Consider the following 24,804-nt stretch of genomic DNA (forward strand, 5'->3'; position numbering starts at 1 on the left):
TAAAGAGAAAGAAGCAAAAGCTTAGATGATAGTGGGTCCTAGAGGACACAAGCATTTTAAAAAGTCATAAAGTATGATCCAAATAAAGGGAAAATGTGAGCAAACTGGGAGGGAAAAAACCAATTTAAACAGTGAGGCATTTAAAGAACAAAATAACAGATTTTTAAGGAGAGTTTTTAGTTTGAAACTAACTGGTACACTGCTTGAACACAAGCAGAACACAACCTGGTTGTTACTTTTATTTTTCTCCAAACCTGCAAAGCAGAAAAAGGAACATGGCAAAGAAGTGAAAGGACAGGGAAAAGCAGTGAAAGAACATGGCAAATAAGTGAAAAGACAACCATTCATCTGCTAATGTTCCTCTCTCCTCCAAACAGGTCCTTGCTACTTCTCCAGACCAAAATGTTCCCTCTTATTTTTATCCCCTCTACAACCTTCTCTATGTGTTATTTTAAAAGATGAAAGAGTGAAAACTAAACAAAAATAGTCAACTCCTCCACCCTTCCCCCACCAAAAACCACACACTTTGATATATCTTGAAACTTTCCTCACTGGTCTCCAGTCTATTCCAAGTGCTCATCCCCACCATTCACAGCATTTCTTGTTCCTGCCCAGCTGACAAGCAGAGATTACACAGGGAAGTTTTCTGGGGAAGCTTGAACACTGAGTTGTGCCAGGTAGCAAAAGGCTCACCCATGGAGAACTTAGAACTTCCTTAGAAGTCAACAAAACAGAGTGGGGAAATAGCATTGATCAAAAGAAAACAGTCTATTAATACCACCAAAGCAGCATGTCAAAATCAAGCTACTGACTGTGATACAGGCCAGAAATGCAATTAGGTTTATCTGATGAACAACATAGTAGTACAATGAGCCATTATAATAATCTTGGGAGGGTGGGGATAAGTATTTTTTCTGACAGTAACTCCAGAACAGATTGGTGTAATAAAGAAAACATTTTTTGAGATTCTTTCAGACAGTGCAGCACAATTAGCACTTTATGCCAAAAGATGGCTTTGAGAAAGAAAAGAATGAAGAAAATGAGAATATCTAAGTGACCTAGAGAAATTTATATCCTGACTTCTACTTTTTACAATACAAGAATTTGGGAGTTCCTGATGAAATATGCAGACAGCATCACCTGGAATGTGATAATGTAAGATTTAGTATTCTTTTTCTGTCCCTCATCTGATGTCCTTTTCTCTGATCAAATCTTTTTTCTCCAGCTCACTATTCTTAAAAAATTTTCCTTAGCCAGGCAAAAGTGCCATTAACTGTGAACTTGTACTAAAACAGGCAACTATTAGAAACAACCCCAAATAGGAACAATATTTCTAGATCTTTATTTGGCCAATAGTAATATGTGGTTTGCCTGCTTGTCCTTAGTGTAGAGATTAAAAAATACACGTTCTGTAATCTGTTTCCTGTCTGTTTCTCTGTCTTCATACTGTATGGTCCTATTGTTTGGTCTTCTAGGAAACATGATATTATTCCTGTGATAAATTAAATTTTTTGAAATACCATTTCAGTTCAACTGCTTTTTTCTTCTTTTTCCAAATATAGTGGAAATTTTTCACCACCTTTATTATGGCGACACAAAGATTTCCTGAAACACTGGAATTTATTTTATTCTGTCCTAAAGGAAGAGCAAAGAAGGGATTTAAAATGTTAGAATGAATACCTCACTCTGGAGTTCCCATTTCTAGCTCTTTACTGTCCTTTTTAAAAGTTTAAAAGACTTTCAGCAGTGACTATTTGCCATGAACTAACTAAGCTTCATTCACCACAAATTAATTCTCACTCAGATAAATGTTGCTTTACATATCATCAGAGTCCTAGTGACACTCTGGCAAACATTAGGGCAAGCTGCTGCTATAGACAGTCAAATATCACTACTAAGGCTTTCACAGACTTCCACTGATATTCAGTTATGCAATTTAATATACTTTGCTCTTTCTCATAAAAAGAGTAGAATTATAGTAGTTAGAAGTATACTGTATTTTCACCTCCTTTCATGAAAACCTGCCCACTAAATGGTTCTTGGTTGTTTTCCCTCTCTCACCAATTAACTCATTTCTTTCAACTATAAAACCTAAATAGTTTAGGCAACATGTAAGCCTTTCTGCAGTAGTACACTGGCTAATACAACAGTAGGAAATTAAAAATATTCATATAAAACTGTTATACAGGAGACATTCACCACTAGCTGTGGTTTCAAATGAAACAAATATTCCTGCCTTATGCTGCACTGGCCATGAAACTTGGGAGCACCTGCTGAACTGCAGTGTTGCAAGGACTTATGTTGGGGTCCTTTTTTTCTATATATGGAAAGACAATTTTGTTCCCCTGGGGCAGTCTGGATGATTGGGTTAATTGACTCTGTTGTTCCCATTCCATATTATTTCTATAACTGGAGACCAAAATGGATGGATAGAATTCTGTTGATAGGGATTTTTGGTACTGTCTTCTCCTCCTCAAATATTATTAGAGACATTCTTCAGCTCATCATACTTAAAGCATCACTTCAGACTAACGTGTGTAGAATTTATGAGACCAGGTTTTCAACCTGTGAACTCATAGCAAAAAACAAGTGCATTTATTTATTTATAAAAATAAAATAAAACCTCACGTAATTTCAAAGTGTTTATATCTATGATGTCCCAAAGCAATTAATTCTGTTTTAAATTCTTAACATTGGAGGAAACATTACTAAATAGGAAATAACTACCACTGGGTTGAGAGGAGTTGTTTGATAAAATTAACCCTCAGGGTACAAAATTAATGAGAACTGAGCATCTTTCTAAGAAGGCAATGACTCAATGAATTTTGTAAGCTATTCTTCTGGCAAATAAAAACCACAAACGTGTCTTTCCAGAGCCTAAATATGCTACTGTATATCAATGCCATCTATAAGCCTAGATGTTATCAGTTAACATTAAGATATTTGTAGGTTCTTTTAAGTCTGTTAGGACTTTGTGATTACTTAGATAGTTAAGAGTTTCTTTTTTTAATATATTAAAAATACTGTTTTATAAATATCACACTGAGAGAATCCAGTCCCACAAAGCAGTTAACATTTCCCACTGCAATTAAAGCAAACCAGAACTGAGACTCATGAGACCTCTAAGGACTGGGCAAAAGCACCAGCAAGATAACTTTTTCCCCACTTGCCATCTAAATTCATTGCAAACAAGAGTCTCTTCTCTTGAGAGGACAGTTTCTAATTTAAAACCTGATTATCATCTCATTAATTTTAGCTGGTAACTTAACCTTACAAAAATTCTTCTATAGTTCTCGATATTTTTTTTGTAGAAGAAAGAGCATAAAGGAAACTATATTAAATTGGGAATTAGGGTTCTTCATTGTAATTTGTAGCACTGTTTTTAGCTTTCACATTTTCCCTTTTTTGCCCACTCTTCCCTGCCTCTTATTATTATGCCCCTAGTCTTCCTCTGTACCTATCTTTTCTGGATGTAGTTTCTACAGGAGAAATATATTCATCTCTGTAAATAACATAAACATATACATATATATATATATATATATATATATATATATATATATGCACATTCATACAAATAAAAAATGTGAATATGTGAATTCCTGCAATTTCAGTCCACCCTTTCTGACTTCACCCTTCAAATTTACACTTCTAATCAGACTGTATGTGAGGAAATGAATTATTTTCTTCCTTATTATAGTCTTATTTTCTCTTACCACTACTGGGAAAATAATCTGAATTCGGTTGTATGTATGTATGTATTTTTTTGCCTAATAATGTTACCCAATAATCATAGTTTTTTATGAAGGTTTTAAAAAAAAATTTCTGCAACTGTGGCATTAAAGTTCCAAATTAGAAGGGAACAGACAGCTGAGTAAACAGCATATTTGTCTGGAGTTATAGCTACCACTATAGATTAAAAAATTAGAAAAGTCACCTCCTCTCTACAAGATTAATTGACTAGGAGTCACTTCAGTAGAATAGATGTTTTTCAACAAAAAGCATCAGCTTAGTAGAAGTTCAGAAATGCTGTTGTAGGGCAACACAATAGCAGATAAAAGTCACACTTTGTTCCTGGACTTTCCCACAGGCTGCTGGCATCTGTTGCCTTTCCTGCAGCACCCAAGAAGAACCTAAACATGCACACTGCCTTTCCTTTTGCTTGTACAGAGATAGGCAATGTGACAATTCAGCTCTGACAAAGGGTAAAATCATACTGTCGTCAGCTTTGCAGCTGGGACCGTCTTTACCTGGAACAGAAAAAACAGGTATGTTATAAGGAACTCTGGAAGTCTGTAGCTTCCCAAAGCACAGCACAGGGAGATCACATTGCTCAGCTCAGAGACATCCTGTCTTGTCTCAAATATCTGCAGAGACAAAGAATCCACTGCCTCTCTGGGCAACTTGTGCCAGGGTTTGGCCAATCTCACAATGAGAAAGCCTTTCCTCCTCTGTGACTAAGCTTTGTTTGCTGCCTCTTCCATCACCATGCAACACTGCAAAGAGTCTGTTTTCACCACATCCCTCCTTGCATTGGGTAGTTCCAGGCAATACAATAAGATCTTTTTCTCCAAACTGAGAAAACTCAGACCTTGGGACCTCTCCTGTGTGTCCCAGATGGATTGATCTTGGATGTTTTGTAACAAGCCAACATGAAAGAGGTGTTTTTGCCCCACCATTTGTGTGGCTCACATACTCTGGCACAACTAAAGACTCTGAAGTCAAAATCGTCTCACTAAAGTTTACCTCAGGAGAAAGGACAAAATACAGAGAGAGAATGAAAAATCTGCTATTCCAAGAGATTCTATGCTAAAAACTATGTTGCCATTGCTGCACACATTTACTTCCTTATGCATGTCAGGTTCTCTTCATTAGTGCATAGTAAGTTTTGTAATGTTATTACCCATAAAAAAAAAATCACATTTTTTATCTAATTAATTACAAAGAAAACAAACAGTGTCAACTGAAAGAAAAAGAGAAAGTTTAACTTGTAATATCTGGTTGTAAAAACTTCAGGCTGTAATGTTCAGTTACTGATTTGTAACTTATTCTGATTTCTGTCCTCTTGACTGCTGTTGGGTATCTTATGCTTTTCTTAGCTTTAGGAAAGTAGATTTTTTACTTACACCTTTATGTAATAAGAGATTAAGTTACTCAGTATAATATAAAGGCTTTATTTTACCATTTTAATAGTTAAAGAATTACATTTATAGATGGTCTAGAGCATGAATCAATTTAAAAAATTTGAGTGTCATGATGGTGACTTGAACATTTAATGGAAAAATATGTATGTGAGAGGGAGCTGATGAAAATATCAGTGACACAGAGGATTCCTTATCATGGTTTAGTGAATTAAATAATTTCCCTTCATATCCCTTGGATCTAGCTTTCAGTGTTAAATATTCCTTTTCATGCAGTGCTGCTGAAGCAAAGATCTTCCATAGCCCAGACTAGGCCACATTCTCTCCTTTATGTGGGTTAACCAAAATTATTACTTTTGAATGCATCTGCTGTCTTTTTTAACAGCTATTTGTTGCAGAGGGAACCCCGCTGGATCGGAAGAGACGGATTAATGGTGAAAATGAAATGGTTCTTTACTGCTCTGTCATCTGTGCCTGCTGAGTCCTGCTATTTCGGCTCACTAGCCAGGTTGGGATGACCTCCACAGCTGATGCAGGGGAAGGGGAAAAAGCTGAATGAGAGCAAAGGGAGATAAGGGCATATCACACAATGGAAGCCAATTCATCTTGTTTAAAACAATGATGTGGAAAGTAGAGTGGACTGTATTATAGATGGAAGTAGTTGTTTGGGGGGCAAGAAGAGAGCCCTTAAAATCCTTTTGAAAGACAATTAATTTGTTTTTCTCTAAGTTGGTAGACTGTTCAGAGATCTTAGCAATCTTTTTGTAATTATTTACATTAATAAATCATATTGGGTGAGAAGCATTCATGAAGGGCTCCAAAGAAGGTCCAGTTACTTCCAACTTACCATACAGAGAGGATTGTAAATAATATCTTCTGATATCAGTTCTGTACATGTTACAAATATGCCCTAAAATAAATGCATGACCTTAAACACCATTACAAGACAAATACCCTGTGTATTTGTACAGGTTTGCACAGTCATTTTGAAAAATTATCAATTACTATTGATGTATTTTTATTGGCTTGGATAGAAATGTTACAGCTGATCCTGATGATGCAGAGAGATCAAGTGCTGATAAACCTGTTCTTTTGTTGTTCAGTTCTATCTGGATTAAACTAGGCCCCTGAATATAATAGTTTAAATTGCAGGTACCATGTTGCTGTGTTGAGGACCATCTAGAGCAGAGTGGACATGAGTTTTTTAAGGCCATGAATATTTTTAAGGCCATGTAGGAGACACCTCCAGAGAGCTGCAAGTTGAGATGACAGTCACATGGCCTCAAAAAGTCTGACCCCAAATCACAGTTTAGACTACATTGCTGTAATGGATATAATCTGAAATTGCCTGCAAATGTTGTTTGCCCGCGACATACTGCTTGTAAGACTGAAAGATTCAACTGGAGTTATAATTCTTATTTTTCTAGGTTACTCCCAACTAGTTAAAAGGTGCAGGGTTGTTACCACTGAAGATGAATAGATCACACGGACACAGGTTGAGGTGTGGTGCAAAAAAGAGCAGAGTTTATTTTTCCTCCCAGGATTTATAGGCTTGTGACCATGGCCAGGGATTGGATGGTCAGGACAGCACTTTCTCGCTGCACTGGCCATGAGAGATGCCCACCACAAGACGTGTAACAGAAAGAATGTACACATATCTATGTTTACAGTTACTGTCCTGGGAAAGTCCTTAGAAAACCATGTCAGCAAGCTCAGAAGCTGAGCTTTCAGGGCGACACAGGGTTTGTCATTTTTTTTCAATTCTTTTTAATTGTTTGTCCATCATATTCTTATGATGTATCATCTTCATGAACACAGTAGTGAGGTGCTTCATAATCTCTAAAACATTTATTCTCAAACCAGTCTTACAAAGCAGACCATTGTCTCCATTCTCAAGGAAACTCCAAAGTGGAGGTTATAAATTACTTTGGGGAGTTATACAAGTACAAAAATTTAACAGATCTGACTTGAGACTCAGGTTAGTTGATCATCATATGTTTCTTTTTCTCAAAAATGTTAGGCAATGGATAGGAAAAAAAAAAATTAAAAAAATCAAGAAAATGGCAATGAGGTGGTAGAAATAGATTTTACAATTTCATAACAAATCTCCACTGGCTATTACTGCCATTATTTATCTCCTTACTCTGTTAGTATGAAATTATATACACATGAAATACATGACAATATGACAAAATACATAATACACACACACACACACACACACACACACACACACACACATATATATATATACATGAAATTATATATACTGCAATTAACAAGGAAATATTTTAGAAGTGAAAGTCAATAAATTATTTAATTTAATATTTCAGTGACATTAAAATCTTGTAGATTGCCGGATCAAAATTTATATTCTGGGGATGTTCATTTGGGGTTGCTATCTAAAGGTTAACAATTAGGAAGTATTTTTTATTGCAACAATATGCAATAAAATGACAATCTGACAGACTTCCATGTAACTATGCATTATTACTGACCTCTTACTCAGAACAATTTTTCACAATATACTACTGGGGTTTTTTTAAGCAGCGGCTTTCTAGCTGTGCCAAAAATTTTCCAGAGTGTATTCTGTCTGGCCTGTGACTGATGGGTTTGTGAACCCTAGGACAGGCATATTGCTGAAATAAACACATGCAAATACTGGGTTCTTAAAGGCATGATGACCTTTTACATAGGATTTCAGTAAATTAAAATTTTAAACCCCAAATCCATAAAGCTATCTCTTCAGTATTGTATGTACTTATAAATATTTCAAAACTAATATCAGAACAAAATCAGGTTGACCTGGAAATATGTTATGCATATATGAGAGGGATTATAAAGTTTATACAAAAAAAAAAGGATCAAGTTCTATGCCTAAGTGAAAATTATCCTCATCTTGTTTCGTAGCAATAAATACACAGATCTAGTGCTGAAGATCTGGGCACAGAATTATTGCAAAGTCTTCCACTACAAGAGCCCAGCCATTATGATTTACAGTGTGAGATCCAAGAAAGAGACAACATCCACCTCAGAAACAGATAGACTTTAAACTTATCATTTCTGAATCATTGAGGTGCAATGTTTTCATTTTTCCTGAGTCCTTTTGAAAATGACATCAGGACTGAATGCTAGTCTGGTTTTGGAAATGGCTGCAGTTGATTAAATAACACTGAAATCTAACACAGCTCTGGTACAATTCTAAGTATTTTCTTAATTCAGGAGAAAATAAAATGGGATTGCTATCATATTAAATACATATATACATATGAGATGCAACTACTTTTGTTATGGAATCATGTTTCATATTTTGCCTTAAGGATGAGAGATTTTAAAGGAAGCTGAAAAATTAATAAACATATGATTTAATGATGCTCAGTTTAACCATGAGAGCAATGCAAAAGGCATCAAGGATCTAAAACCAAAATGTCACATACATCAAGTTGTCTGTCTTGGCCAATCCATTTTTAGGTAGCAGTAGTATTAAAGTAAACCAAATGCTTATCTGAGTTTCCTGGTACAGTTATATAATCTGACTCTGTATATATCAGCTGAAGAGCAAAGCAATCAAACTGTTTCAAAATACTTAAGGCAGAATAAGGAGATGAGTAATGGCCAGTGGGGATTTGTTATGAACCAAATATGTCAATCCAGTCAGATGTCCTCCTGTGACAGGCTTCCAGCCCTTTTGGATAAAGGGAAAAGTAGGCAAGCTATGTCTTGAATATAATAAAGCTTTTTGATATTTTTTCAGATGACATCCTTACGAGTAACTAAGTGAAAGTATTACAAGGTGTAGACAAACTGTTTGGAGAACAGTAGCCTGTGGGATATACTGTGCAAGATCCTAAAGAGATCTGCTCTGGCTTTTGGAAATAAACACATATTCAGTGTAATAGAGACACCCCTTATTTTTTTATGATACCAGTAAATTTGCACTGAACTCAATGGTGTTTTAGCAAATTAGCAGGCTTTAAAACAGTGTAAAACTGTGGTGTTATTCAGCAGGATTATGAGAGGATCCTAGTCAGAAGCAGTTAAACAAATGTACAAATGGGACCAACTGGCCAGTTGTTCATACAGACTGGAGACAAGACACTGGAGAGCAGCACCATGGAAAGGGACCTGGCAGTCCTGGACAATGATGAGTTGAACATGAGCCAGCAGTGCCCTGGCAGCCAGCAGGGCCAGCCCTGTCCTTGGGGGCATCATGGCCAGCTGGGCAAGGGAGGAGCTTGTCCTGCTCTGCTCTGCAGTGGGGCAGCCTCACCTCCAGTGATGCAAAACATTGCACCTCGACAAGGGTAGTTTTGGGTGCCACAATGTAAGGGAAATATTAAACTATCAGAGAGTGTCCAAAGGAAGACAATGAAGGTGATCAAGGATCTAGAGGAGAAGCCATGTGAGGAGCAGCTGAGGACACTTGGTCTGTTCAGCCTGGAGGAGACTGAGGGGAGACCTCACTGCAGTTACAGCTTCTTGTGAGGGGAGGAGGAGGGGCAGGCACTGATCTCTTCTCTGTGGTGACAGTGACAGGGCCTGAGGGAATGGCCTGAAGTTGTGCCAGGGGAGGTTTAGGTTGGATATCAGGAGAGTGTTCCTCACCCAGAGGGTGGTTGGGCACTGGAACAGGCTCCCCAGGGAAGTGGTCACAGCACCAAGCCTGACAGAGCTCAAGAAGCATTTGGACAACTGTCTCATGCCCATGGTGTGACTCTTGGAGCTGTCCTTTGCAGGGCCAGGAACTGGATTTCAATGACTGTTGTGGGTCTCTTCCCACAATTCAGAACATTTTATGACCAGGACTCATGCAGAAAATTAGTTTTAGGTTTAGTGGAGCACAAGATAGGTCTGAACTAGACACATTCTACAAAAAAAACCTCAAAAAGTGGACAATTTCCTTAATACTATTCTAGGTTGTATGGCCTACTAGTTTAACCTACAAAATATATAATGCAAGACAATTTTTTTACTGGTTAAAGCAAAAGGAAAAGAGTATTCCGGGAAAGATGCAGATTTCTTGAAGTCATGAGCAGTGACAATATTCAAGATACCTTGAAAATGTGATCTATGATAGAAAATGGAATTAATTTCTTTTGTTTAGCACCAAGAAGGGAAGAGGATAGGAAATAAGCCAATAGACTTCAAGTATGCAAAAACAAACAAAAAAGATTACTGCAGGAAGAAAAGAATAACTGCTTCTTCATGATCATGATGAATAAGACAAAATTCATAGGTACATATTTCAGCAAGAAAGATTTCAGTTAGATACAAAGGAAAATATAGTAAGAAGGGTAGTGAAGCACTAGGATGGATTGCCTGGCATTTCCAGACCTGGATATCTTTATTAACAGGTTGGCAAAACATCTGTCAGGGTGCCACGACACACAGTTAATCTGACCTTGAACAGAGAGGTGGACTGATTGAAATATTGAAATTCTCAAACTTCTGATTGTGTGCTCTGATTATTCAGTTGTGGAGTATTGTGTGGCCTATGATTTATTTAAAATAATATTGTCTTTAACCCATCCACACAGTTAAATCATGACTTTTCTTTGACTACAAAACTCTTTGTTTGTTTTTTTTTTTCTTTTTTTCTTGAAGCATTACTCTGAACAATCTTTATAGTAATGCCTGCTTGCTGCACGTTTTTGATTTTTTTAAGTTCTCCATAAAAGTTCACCCTGCACTTGAACTTCTAGAAATGACTGGAATTTAACTGTTAAGAACAAAAAAAAAATTTTAATTATTTTATATTCATTTGTCCCTCTCTTTATTTTAAAATTGATTTTACATATTATACATATTTTACATTATCATATTTTTAATGTAATTGTGCATCTGTCGACATCATATTTCTCTCCCCCCTCCCCTTTTTTACAATTCCTAAAAATTCCTTACATTCTTTCTGGCTCTTGATTTCCTTACAAGTTGTGAAATGTTCCAATTTTTTTAATCTTATTCCATATTTTATAAATTCCTGATTGAGTATATCCATAAACATGATTTTATGTTGATAAACTGGAAAAATCATATAATAACCATTTTTCTCAGACTTTCACATTACCACCTTAGTTCTTTATTAGTCTTTCCTTCTTTTTCTATCAAGTTATTTCCTTTTAAACAGCAAATTCAATATTTTCACTGTTTTCTCTATTATACAAATTTCATAGTCAAGTTGGAACTGCCATACTATGAATTCCTGATTTTAACCACCAATCCAATTTGCATTAAGACAGTTACACAATGCACAATGCATACTGTAATAGACATGACAACAGAAAAATTACAATATTTCAATCTTTTTGCCTTTAGTATAACATCTATATAGAACTGTAAAAAAACAACTACATCTGTCTCTCCATCGAAATTTTTTCAATTGAGTTCCTGTGCAAAGAACAACAATTTTGTCACATGATCATTCATTATATATACAGGTGGTATGTCACACATCACAAAATGTGCAGTTCCCATAGAGGCTAACAGAGTAAGGTTCCTCCTTTGGTATACTGACACCAGTGCTTTCTTCACGTTTGCAAATGATGGATTCAGTGTAGCAGTTGAGAGTGGCAGGAGATTTTAGATCCTCCTATACTCTTGATCAATTTTGATAGGACTATGACATGCTGTATGAGATATAAACGATTCAGTGCAGGGAAGCTAAAGTCTATAATGTTGCACAGGAATGCTATTTGAAACTGACAGATATGAAACAATCTTCCATGGGGAAAAATTGAGAGCATCTGAGCATTGTTCAGGCAGAAAAAAAACCCAACAAATATTTATTTTCTTTTATTTTAATCTTTTTCTCCAGAGTGTGCTCCCAATATTACAAAACTAAAATCTAAACTTAATTATATGATTAAGTGGAATTAGGTTCTATGCCCAGAAAACATCTGATATCAATGGAAAATAATGTTCTCTGATTTTTGTAGGGACCAAAAAAAATGTATGCTTGTTTAATAGTTTCCATAACTAAAAAAAACATGATGAATCAATGTTTATCTCATCAAATGTGTTTCGTGTTTCATCTGATTTCCTTCTAGCAAGATATTATCTCTGCTTTACATTTCATCTCAAATTTTGTCTCAGACTGTCAGTTCTCAAAGTTCAAAAGGAAAATGGTCAATTTTTCTGGGATTTGCATAAATTATGAAAACTATAAAAATGAGTTTTATCAATTTTATCTTCTAACCAAAATTTATTTTCACTGTTTCTGATGAGACAAACTCTATGACATGGTATTACTTCATTCCAAGAAGTGGAATAAAGACACTTATATAATGTAAAACAGCAAATAACCTATACAGTGTTCATCTGCTGTATCACCTCAGTGCAAAATTAATGCAAGTGGAAACAAAATCAGTTCTGCTATGTACAATCATTTTAAAATTATCAGACAGCACAATTATTGCAGATTGTAAAATATAAAATGAAATTATTGCACAGTCCTTCAAAGTAAGGGTAAAAAGTTCTAATGGGTAACATATACAGACTTAACTTCAGCTCATATATTTAGTCCAAATGTTATCTCCACATTGGACAAATGCTATTGACAAACAGAAAATTGTTAAAATAAATCTGAGGTTTGTCTGAGCCTAGGTTATATTCACATACAATACTTTACTTCTTTAATGTTATCTTCCTTTTTAAATTATGCAATTAGCATTGTCCTAGTACTATTCTGCCTCTGAGTGAGTTATGGTCATTTTTTTATTAAGTTTGCACATAAATGTCACATCACATTGTTCTTTTGCATAACTCAGTGGCAGAATTTGTTTCCAGATTTGTAACTAAACTGTTGTTCAATGACATATTTCATTTGATATGTGTGCAGGTAGGAAAAGTTTGCAAATTCAGTTTGTATTAAAAAGATACTATTATGTAAATGTATTTATGTAATGTAAAATTAAAATAGAAAAACTATATTAGGGTGAAGGAAGAGAAGTTTGAATTAAGCTAGAAAATATCATTATTGGAATAAAGTTTCTTTTGACCAATATTTCAGAATCTCCCTATACAACATCTGCATTAACACAGTCTGGCTGTAGCCTGTCTTCTGGGTTGGAATAGGTTTGATGGAAAAAAAAAGATTTTTCATCAGGCAGATGAGGCAGCAGATAAGGAAGGATGCACTGGAACTGGAAGCCACTGGAATTTTCATGTCTTTGAGACAGAAACATTTTTTTAACAGAAAATGGCTTCCCTCTGCCTCTGAAAGTCATGTGTCTCTCTGCCTCCCTCCCTTTTCCTCCACTGTTAAATCACTGGGACCAGAGACTATTGATCTGTTATTTATCTTTGGTCAATGGAGTGGAAAAAGAAATACTAGTAAGGAATTATTGGAGAAGTGAATACAAAAATAACAATTTCTATTTGGTTTTAGTGTTCAAATTTGTCAAGGAGACTGTATTAACAGGACTGGAATCCCTCTGACTACTGTAAGAACCTACCCATACTTAGGGTGAACATTTCCAAATGTGATAAAATCTTTCTTATTAATCTTATCCCCAAAATCCCAGAGATAGAAATCAGCAGTGACAAGTCTTTTGAATGGTCAAACCTTCTCTCATATTGCCAGTGACAGAGAATTTCTGATTCACGTGCCAAATCTTACCTGCAGAGACATCATACACAATGCATTGGTTGTAAATATTATTGTTTTGTCTGTTAGGGTTTTTTCTATATTAGTTTGTTTTTTCATAATGGTTATTTAACTGCAATAGAGATTTAACACTTACCTTTTGCTTGACTTTTTTTTTCCACCATGTAATTTACCCATTTAAAATATATTCACTAATTATATGTGTGTGATGGTATTTAAGATGTAAAGATCTCTTTATTTGGTTGATAGCAATTAATTAGTTTTCACTTGAGTGTTTTTCTAGCTGTGATATTATGAGATGCTCAAAATAATAATTGATAGATTTGGTTAAGTATATTTCACTAATTAGGGTGCTCTGGAGATTTGTAATTGATTTAATTGAAGTTGAATGAGTTAGCAGATATATGGGTAGCATATAAAAAAGAACACATGAGACTGGGAGACAGATATTTGGAAACAGAATAACTGGCTGAGAAATTATGTTTTAGCTGTCGACTGTTCATAAGGACTTGATCACAAACATAAGATTTTTTCCTAATTTTTGTATTACACATTAAATTACAAAATATTATTCTGTAGGACTGTATTTTAATACATAAACATTTTTTTTATATGGACACTTGCACATAGTGTATATATATATATACACATGTATGTGAATATATAAACACACATATATAATTCTACATACATATCTATTTATAAGCATATAACTTTCAAATATCCGGTCTCTTTCCTGTTTTTACTTTGTGTAAGAATATGCTCATATATACAAACCTATTCAAACATGCATATGTCATATTTGCAATTTATATATACCCAGAAAGTAATGAAGACAAGGGAGATAACTTCTTGTTAGAGAATGAGTAAGAAATAAAGTGATAGCACAAATCTGACATAGAGGACCAAACATAAAGTATATAATAAAAAATCTGAGGGGTGTATGAGAAGAACAAAGAGGAGTGGAGCCATAGCTACATGCCAAGTATTGCTCAGCCACATGAACCAGGGAAAACAATATGAACTTAAATGACTTTTTGTCAGCCTGTGTTGCTGTATCTCCTCTCATCAGAGTTGTTCTGTCCTTGTGGACAATGTCTGCAAAGGGAGTCGTGGACCTTTGCTGGCCACAGAAAGGGGAGCAGGAAAGGCACACTGATAGCACAGCACATGCCCACATCACTGGGGTTAGCTGCTGCTTGGCTCACAGCCTCCTCAATGGGCAGTGGTCCTCCCATCAGGATGACTCCACCTGGTCTCTCAGAGAGATGGCTAGCACTGCTAAATCAAGGGAAACAATGCTGCAGGCAGGTCAGGAAAAGCTGCATCCCTTTTCTCAGTCCTGAAACCCTGTCAACTCAGAACAAAAATTATGCCCACATACCAACACTTTGTTTCACAGATCCATAACTAAAATCAAACCATATAACAAGTTTTATTGATATAATTAATTGTCTTATAATACATCTTAGTCTTACAGCCAATATATGGACACTATCGTTTGTACCTTATAGAGTAAAATCCGGTTTCATGTTTAAGTGGATTAACAACTACAAAACCTAAAGGAGCAACCCTTGCCTACAGTTTGAAAACTGTTTAAATAATATTATTTCAATATGTATTTAAGGATTAGTGAAATGAATAGAATTAGGTTAAATATAGCACACTGAAACTAAAGAAGTTGCAAGAATGTATAACTGAATTCATATCTTGAAAAAGCTGAAATTCTCAGGGCAAGTTGAAAGGAATAATAACATGATGAAAATGCAGGGAAGGGAATAGAGAGTGTTTAAGGCTAAATTAATGTATAACCAAAGGTTATGCATGTCATGTAGTAATAAATACTGAAAGAATAAAAAAGGTCAGTAGGGATGTACATGAAAGTCTAAAAATAATTGAAGCAGGAAAATAGCCTATCAAAGTTATAAAATATCCAGAAAGAACTTAGAAAGAACTTAGAATGAACCCTGACTGAGAAAAGTAATATGGAAAATAATAAAAGAAAGAGTCAAAGTGATGTAATGTTAGAAGCACCTTTAAAATATTATACCATTTCTAGTTAGTGTGAGGTGTGCTCTTTGCAGCAATGAAATCAGCCCCTTCATTCCGGCAGCTCAGAAGGAAATAGATGTAGATTATTTCAAAAGACTAATCATGAATGAAATAATGAATGAAAGATACTTTGAAGACAGTTTTATCTCTGTTCAAGTATGAAAGTATAAAAGCATCAGGGTACTACTTCAACTCCCTTTTCCTATTCTGTTCTCCCCTCCACAGTATTTTTAATTAGTATTGAATGAAATTGTTCATTTTTTGAAATATTTTGTTTCCAGTTTGAGCACCAGGTAACAAAAAATTGCAAACAGGGACTGTGAGCATATATATAAAAGGGAAATTATATTCTTCCCCTCAACAGAATAAACCTTTCCTATTTCAGTTGGATAATACAAAATAAAAAGCTGGATTGAACACTGGATGTTGAATCTGTACTCAAAACAGGTATGGCTTTGAATTCAGTTTTTATAGAATCATCACCAATTTCATGTAACACCAAGGTTACTTTGGCAACTTCACCAGGTAACCTCTTCCAGTTTTTTCTCACCCTTGTGATGAAATAGTTTTCCTACTAGCTCCCTGGAATTTGCCCTGTTGCAATGTCTGCAGCCTGTCTTTTCATAATGTTCAAGAGATGTTTGTCTCTGTCCTTTCCTTAAACACCCGTTAGGTAGTTAAAGATAATTCCTTAGCCTGCTCTTTGTGTTGAATGATGTCAACTACCATTGGCCTCTTCTCATACATGCTCATTAATCATCTTTGTATTCTTGACTTTCTTGTACAGAGAAATGGAAAACTGGACATATTTCTTTTCAAGTTGTCTCAGCAGATTCCAGTAGACAGAAATAATCCTTTGATGAGTTGGCTTCACTTTGTTGATTTGGCCCAGTATCACAGAATCAGTAAGGTTGGCAGGGAACACAATGGGTCATTTGGTCCAACCTCCCTGCTCAAGCAGGGTCATCCTACAACACATTCCACAGGACTCCACAACCTCTCTGGGCAATCTGTTCTGTGCTCAGTCACATGGACAGAAAAGAACTTCTGCCTCATATTCAGGTGGAACTTCCTGTGCATCAATTCCTGCTCCTTGTGTCATGACTTATTACTTGGCACCATCGAGCAGAGCCTGGCTCCATTCTCTGACCCCTTTCTTCAGATACTAATAGACATTGTTGATGTTCTGTCTCAGTCATTTCTTCTGGAGGCTGAACATGCCCAGCTCCCTCAGCCTTTCCTCATAAGAGAGCTGCTCCAGTCTCTTAATCACCCTTGTAGTCCTCCACTGGACCCTCTCCAGGAGGTCCATATCTCTTTTATCCTAAAGACACCAAACTGTGCACACCTGTCCAGATGTGCCTCACCAGGCCTGAGCAGAGGGGCAGGACCACCTCTCTCAACCTGCTGGCCATGCTCTCCCTAATGCATCCCAGGATACTACAAAGGTCCATTACTGACTCCCATTCAACATGCAGTCCCCTGCTCCTCCCTCTTCCTTTGATCTCCAATACCTCTCCAAAAAAAGTTTAATGTGCTACTAGCTAAATTAGTAAGGCTATTGGCAGATATGCTCTTCCTCTGCTTTGTTATCTGATGCCTGTCCTTTTCCAGCAGTTCTTGTTCCTTGAGGAACTGGGGAAGGTCCAGTGAGTGGAACGGGGAAGACAGGGCCAGGTCTTTGAGGTGACAGAAAGAAACATTTCTTGGAGTGGAGACAAGAAGTTGCTGAAAGTCACTGAAAGTACTAGAGCATTTTCTTTGCAGAGACATGGAAGACAAAAATAGACTTTTGTGTAAATCTGTTGCATTTTTTCTGAGAAAAGCAATTAATTTTAATTTACATTTTATTAAAAGATGCCCTTTTGAGGATAAAGCCTCTTGTGGCCTTCTATGGAATGTGCACCAGGATGAAAATGCTTAGGGAAATTCACTTCAAGATTTAGGTTATAAATTATTCTGTTGTGGCATTATGATACCATCATGATAGGCTACTTTATTTGAGTGCTATTGCAAAAACGTTCCTCTCAGGGCCTCAACACACAAGTGTCCAAAAGAAGACTAACATAAGCATTCCTCTGCTTAGACACTGAAGGAAGGCCTGTAACTTTTTGTTTCTCACCTCTGATTAAAAACCAGAGATGCTTGCAGTCCAAACTAAATTACTTTTCTCCTCCACATGTGTTTCTTAGATATTTTGATTTATCAAATCATGGAAGCTGAAGAAAAACTTAGGATACAAAATGGCTTCTAAAACTAAACTTATTCTTCCTTGCAACTTATTCTTCGAGAAGGTGTGTTTTAATTTCATCTTCATCTTGAATTCTCCAGAAAGATAGATTGAAAATAAGTGAAGCAAATTCCTTTTAAAACTTTTTTGCTTTTCTTGCAAACATACAGTCAGTCTCCAATCCCCAGAGTGGCACAGATATCTGCGGTGTTTTTCTGTAAGGAAAGGAAAGCATGCTTCCAGAGTGAGCATTTTAGTTGGCTTCTCAGTTCCTCTCTGATACATTCACATGGCTTCATTTCCCTTTTCACATCATTTTTCCAGGTTTGAAGACTAAAAGCTAATCAGATCCAATTGCATGCTAAAGTGAACATATAAAATCTTTCTGTCTTTTTGGCTGTAGGTTTTACTGTTTTTCTCCATTATTAATGTCTTTATTGCAAATTCTGGCAATGTTTTAGGTTGTCATTTTTTCCCTACAACTACAGTCTTCACTGCTTCTCATACCAGGCGTGATAGCAGCATATTTGTATTTTCTGCTTGTATAAATATTGTCTCTTGAAAATGTTAGATAAGAGAGATATATTTTTTTAAATGATGACTGACAGTTTGGCTATTACATCATAAAACTCTTAGTATTTCTTTGAAATCAGTTTAGGATGAGCAAAACAAACTTCCATGTCAAGAATCTACTCTTCATCATGTTTTCTGCTGCTTCAATGTAGCTGAACATTAAGAGTGTGAATGCTGAAATTAATGTAAATATACTCTTCTGGAAAATCATCTCCTTGTTTTTTGTTTTCTGCAAGTGTATCCCTGTGTCCTGAAGCCATTTCTATTCCAGTTTGTCCATTTTTTTACCTTTAGATTTCTCCAGTTCTCTGAAGGGTTTGTTCTTTACCTTCTAGGCAACCAGTCTTAAAGAATCAATGTGACATAGTTATCTGTTGTTTTTATCTATCCCATCTTGCTTGCCCTTCTTCCTGCAGTCCTGGCTTTTAAATTAACCCACAACTTCTCTCCAGGCTTTTACACGTTCCTACAAGGCATGGGAGAAGGGAGATTATGAACTGCAGGCTATAGCTGTCTGAGAATTAGATGCTAACAAAAATTTTAAGATAGTGTTCTCTTTTATTTGTAAATGATTCCTCAAGTTCTAGTCTCATGACAGCGTAAATCCAACTCTATTACTGGCCTAAACTGAGATCAGAGTATTTTCCTTTATTGCTTCTTAGTATTTAGGTTTTTTGGCTAGATTTAAGTATGCAACTAACAAAGAAAAATTTCGGTATTCCAAAAGCATAATAGGAGAAATTCTATACTTGTAAAAGAAAAATCTGCTACATCCAGTTCATGCAATGAAAATATTTTGTATTTTTAACACTGATCTAACTGCTGGTGCAAAGGAAATGTCTACAGATGCCGGAGAAGTGGTTAAGTACGCCCCAAGTTAAAAGATGGACAAAGTGAGTGGGCAATCCCTTGGTGGAAAAGCACTGGTACAGAAACTTTATTAACACTAGAAACAGTTAAACAGTTCTCTCAATGTGTTGACAAAAATTCGTCATTTAAGCCCTGCATGTGCTCATTCTGAGCAGAAGATCACCACTGAGGTGTAAAAATGCACATCAGGAGGAGCAGGACTCCATAGGACAGAGTGCCATCAGATAAGTGCCTAGATCTCACACTATTAGGTTATTTCTTTCATTTCCAGATTCCATTTATAGGACAGTATCCTATAAATGTGTAACATTATCTTACAAATTCCCTTCTCCATAAAATTTGGGCACATTTTCCTGTGTTTTTGTTGATGCACAAGCATCTTCACATTAACTTTGGTGAAGATATTAATGCTGCAGTGAGCAAGCAGTTCCTGTCCCCAATCACAACATTAAAGCAGCAAATAAATGATATTTTCCATGTGCCTGAGATAAGAAGTCCAATGAAAAAAGCCCCTCCAGGGGGCTTGGAGGGGCTAGAGAATACAAAATAAGCCTGAAAGCTACCAATATTTAAATTAGAAGAATCCAGAGGTGTGTTTTTATTGTTTTGTTTATTAATATGAGACAGGATAATCAGGGAGAAAAATGTCATTGCAAAATTAGAACAAAAATAGCACATTTAAGAGCTTTCTTTTTTTTTCCCCAAAATGTTTTCTTCATTGAGTTTAATTAAACTCTTCATAGCCTGATGAGAAAACTTCCAATTAAGTTCTCGTAATAAAAGAGTAAACATATAAAATAACTGCCTTTATGGGTTAGCACATTTGAAAGGTAAATTCTAGTATATTCTAGTAAATTTTAAAAACTGTGTATGTTTTTTTTTCAAAGTTGTGGGTTTAAAACTGGTATATTCACATAATTAAACTACTATTCTAGTGGAAGTGAAAATGGAAGGTAATAAGATTATATTTTTTATAATTTTAGTACTCTAATTTTCACTGTATCATTGCGCAACAGATTGGTGATACCAGCAACATTTTCCAGATGCAGTAGTTTTGACGAGTCGAAGGATCAGTTAATTCTCACTGAAAACTTTGTACAAGAAGTGTCAGAGGGGTGGAAAAGAAAGTGAAAAACTTGAAGGAATGGAGAAAAACCAGTAATCTGTTGTTTTCAACCAGGTCAGGGAGCTATAGATTCAATGGCACCCATCCAGCTACTAGAAACCATGAGACATTCAACAGGGTTGCTGCTTAGTCTAGGAATGCTGTGGCCATCCATTGCACTTATTAATTAGATGTCTGTGTCCTTGGTATTCTGCTTCTGGGATAAAAAACAAAAACAGATTTAAAAGAAAGAAAAGAAGAAAACATCCTGTGATATAGTCAAAATTAGTATCTGATATTGATGCCAGGAGTCATGACACTTTGAACAAGATGAAACTTTGAGAAAACTCTTCCAGATGGCAGATAAGCACAGCACCTCAATTAGCTCAAGGAAGAAATAAGAAAAAGAATTACAGACTTTGATGTTCATGGAGTGTCGCTAAAGCACACAAAATGATTCACACAAACGCCTCTCAGTGCTAGAACAGGAAAGAAGAAACTTTATTCTCTGACTCCAGTATTTATAGATTCTCAGCAATGACCAGGGATTGGATAATTAAGTTACCTCCTTTCCAAGCACACTGGTCATGTGAAACATCCATCAAAAGATGTTTCTTAAAAGGAATGTGATAAACAACTTACATTTATAGAACTTTCATGGGAAAGTAACTAAAACTATGGGAACATTATCAGAAGGCTTTAGGTTTCAGGGCAACAACGGAGCATGTGCTGATATTCTAATAAAATGTAAGATGACTCCAGATAGTAGTGTGTTAATGCACCTACATCTACAAAATCATCTTCCTGAAAAAACCTTACTTCCTTGGAAAAATGGGAAATATTTCAACTGTTTCTATGGGTAGAGGAGATTTTATCTGCAGTAGTATTTTCATTCACAGTCATACCATTCTGGTCAGTTCCTAAGAATAATAATGTGGGAAAGACAAATGATCTTCTAAACCTCACATTCACATAGAGTTCATGTTCATGGACCACAGACAAGGTCTTCATTACCTTTTTGCTTTTCTCTTAGATTTGTGTTTTGTGTTGTATATTTTTATTAGGTATTGAAATGTTATGTAATTATAGAACTTTAAGTAATATCATAACAACCTAACAATTGCCTACCCTTCCCATGGCTCTTCATTTTTACCTCTAACACTGAGCTCATCCTTTCCAGATTGTGCTCTGTGAGGAAACTTCTGAATATTATGCTAAATGCAGACACTACAAAATATTAGATGTTAAAGTTTATCTAGTTTCAAACAATATTCAATGATAGAAATTGATGATGAATTTATTTTTTGGTTAAAAAAAATACATGAAAATCTGCATTTTAAAAAATTTTTGTATCCTTACTCATCTCCTAAACCTGCAGAGTTCTCTGATTAAATGGAAATATAAACATCAGATTTATAGGACTGTATCACTGAAACTTGTTGTCTATAGAATTACAACTTACTGGAAGTTTTCTAAGTAAAAAGCTACCTTAAAGATCTAACACCTTTTGTTAGAAATGATACCAAGAGTAAGGCAGTAAACAAATGCCTTTTCTGATATGTACAGTCCTGTTTTTACTACTGCTCTCAGTATGTATCTGTGTGTCCTAGAATACAAAACTATTCACAAGTCTGAATTAAACAAAAAGTTTACTTCATTGAGGTGATTTTTATGGACTTCTGCAACATTATTCCTTATATCTATAAATTCTTGCTGATATTTGCAGTATTTCTACTCCTATAGAATGTATCTACAGAGCAAGTCTCAGAAGTCAGGTCTGATGCAAAGTGTACTGAAGTTACTAGAATCATCCTAGAGTGACTAGAGTCCTAGAGTCACATGGAGTGGCTTTTTAATAAGGTCACATATTTAAGGAAAAATATACTTAGAGAATAGAAGTTACATTAGTGGCTTGGAAAAGTCACTGAATGTGCGCTTCCTTCAAGCAAATTTCTAGTCAGTTAACTGCTAATGGAAGTTGATGTGGTTGTTCAGCCATTTCAAAGAAACTTTCTGTCTGAAGCACCAATAATTCGATGCTATGCCAGAAGGAATGATTTCCAGAAAAAAAAGTTCTTAATTTCCCACTAAACTTTCTTACAATTATTATTGGTACAACAATCAGTGGATGATGTATCAGAAGTTAATTTCCTCTCAAATTGTCTTATAAGCTAAATTTCAAAAAGAGAAATCATCAAGTGACCTAGACTTCTTGTCCTTGGGCCTTTGTAGTTAAATCCAATCTGGGCCTTGGAGGTGGTTTACATCTTTGGAGTGCACATCCCAGACATCTCCACCTACTTTACTTTGGCTCACCTTGCCAGCTGTCTTGGGACACATGAAATAGATTCTTTTAGGACAAAACTAAATTTGAAAATCACTTCAGTCACAAGCTTAATCCTGTTCTCAAGAAAATCATCCTTCAGATAATGAGGATGAGCCTAGAATTAGTTCAATGTAGAAACTCTCTGAAAAAGTGCCAAGACCACCCCATATTTTGCTCTGCACATCTATACTTGTTTGTTAGCTTTGTTGTCCATGTAGGTATAGCCTCATGTGGGATGATAGATTGTTCCTAGCTGAAGCTTTGAAAAGAAACTGGTTACCTGTGTCTCCTTGCTTTATTTTAATGACATATATGTGAGTCCTGATGTGCTGGGGAATTCCATGCTAAATAGTCATACATTTTTTACTTCTAAAATGAAATAAAATAAAAAAAAAAAAAAATACCAAACCAAAGAAACAAACAATGAAAAAAGAACCCATAAGGATACTTCTTTGGACCAACAAGAGTTCTTCAGCTCTTAATTGCCTTACTTAATACATGGGTCAGCACACCAAAATTTGTCATTCTAATTTCAGTGGAGATCGAAGGTAAAGACTTCTTTAGAGACTGTGCTATAGATTCAGCTAACAGTGGAAAATTGGCTTCAAGTAGCTCAAAAAAATAAATGTTTTAATGTCCAATTGCTTGCTTAATGTTTCTGTACAGTGTTTTATAATTAAAGACTCTAGGCCCAGTAGATCTCTTCAGTATTTATAGACTTCGTATGCTCTGTTTTGCTTTTGTTTTGTATTATATTTCCTCATACAGCTCCAATGTGCTATTGCTTTTTTGCATTCAGAACAAAATTGAACTGAATAATATTTTTCCTCTTTTCCACTTCTGTCTTCATGCAAAAACAACAGCTTATAAAATGTATTTTAATTTAGGCAAATATCATATATGCAGTCTATATTTTCCCACAGCTCTTTCTGTTTTGCTGCAGATCCAGAGAATTGAACATGATTGCACTGATATGACAGTTGCTGAACCACTATCCACAGCCTAATGCAGAGCCATATAGCAAGAATAACTGGAGGCAGAAGCAGAAAATCTCTGGCAGGAATAGCTGGTAGTTGTACTTTCTCAACTATCGCCTCACTCTTGATGAGAAATGGAGACCAGACTACAGCAATTAAATTCTAGACACAGCAAAGGCAGAGAGACAGCAAAGGAATTTGAAGAGATAGAGCTTGAATTTGAACAAAAGAAGAGCAAAATTTAGAAGAGCATGTATTTATTGTTAACATCTCTAAATGCCAGAAACTTAACATTCCTATTTTTGTATCTTCAAATATGAAATATCAATTTTCTACAGATATTATTAAATGCTATTAAAGTTTTACCCTATTTTACTAAAAGGACATAAGCACCTGGAATTCATCAGATGACTCCATTCTTTCATTTCTAGCTTTATATATTGCCCTACAGATTGCAACACAGAGTGTTCAGAGTCCATAAAGTTAGGAGTATATAAAATAGTCCCTCATTACCTAACGTGAAATACAGTCAGTATAAGGGTATGTATTTGCAGTCGTCTGGTTTCCAGCAGTGATTCAACTTTTAGGAGTGGTGTGAAGACATAATTACACATGCTTGAGTCTCTTCCTGACAGACAATTGGCTTCTGTCTCCATCCATGACACATCATCAACACTTCTGTAACCTTCTGTTGCCTTTTCTACATCTGCCTCCAGGAAACTTCATCTCAAATACTCAAAAGATTTGGTTCATTAAAAAAGGTTCACAAAGACTCACAATAATTAATTGCTAATGTTGCTAATGTTTCATAGCTTACACAAGCAAGTTTACATGCCAGTCTGTACAACTTATTTAAGAAAGATGGTAGGTTTGTATCTTACTAAAATTTAATTTTAAGTCCTTTGAGATTCAAAAGTAAATTTAT

This window comes from Parus major, chromosome 3 (genome assembly GCF_001522545.3).
Source record: "Parus major isolate Abel chromosome 3, Parus_major1.1, whole genome shotgun sequence".
NCBI classification, from domain to species: Eukaryota; Metazoa; Chordata; class Aves; order Passeriformes; family Paridae; genus Parus; species Parus major.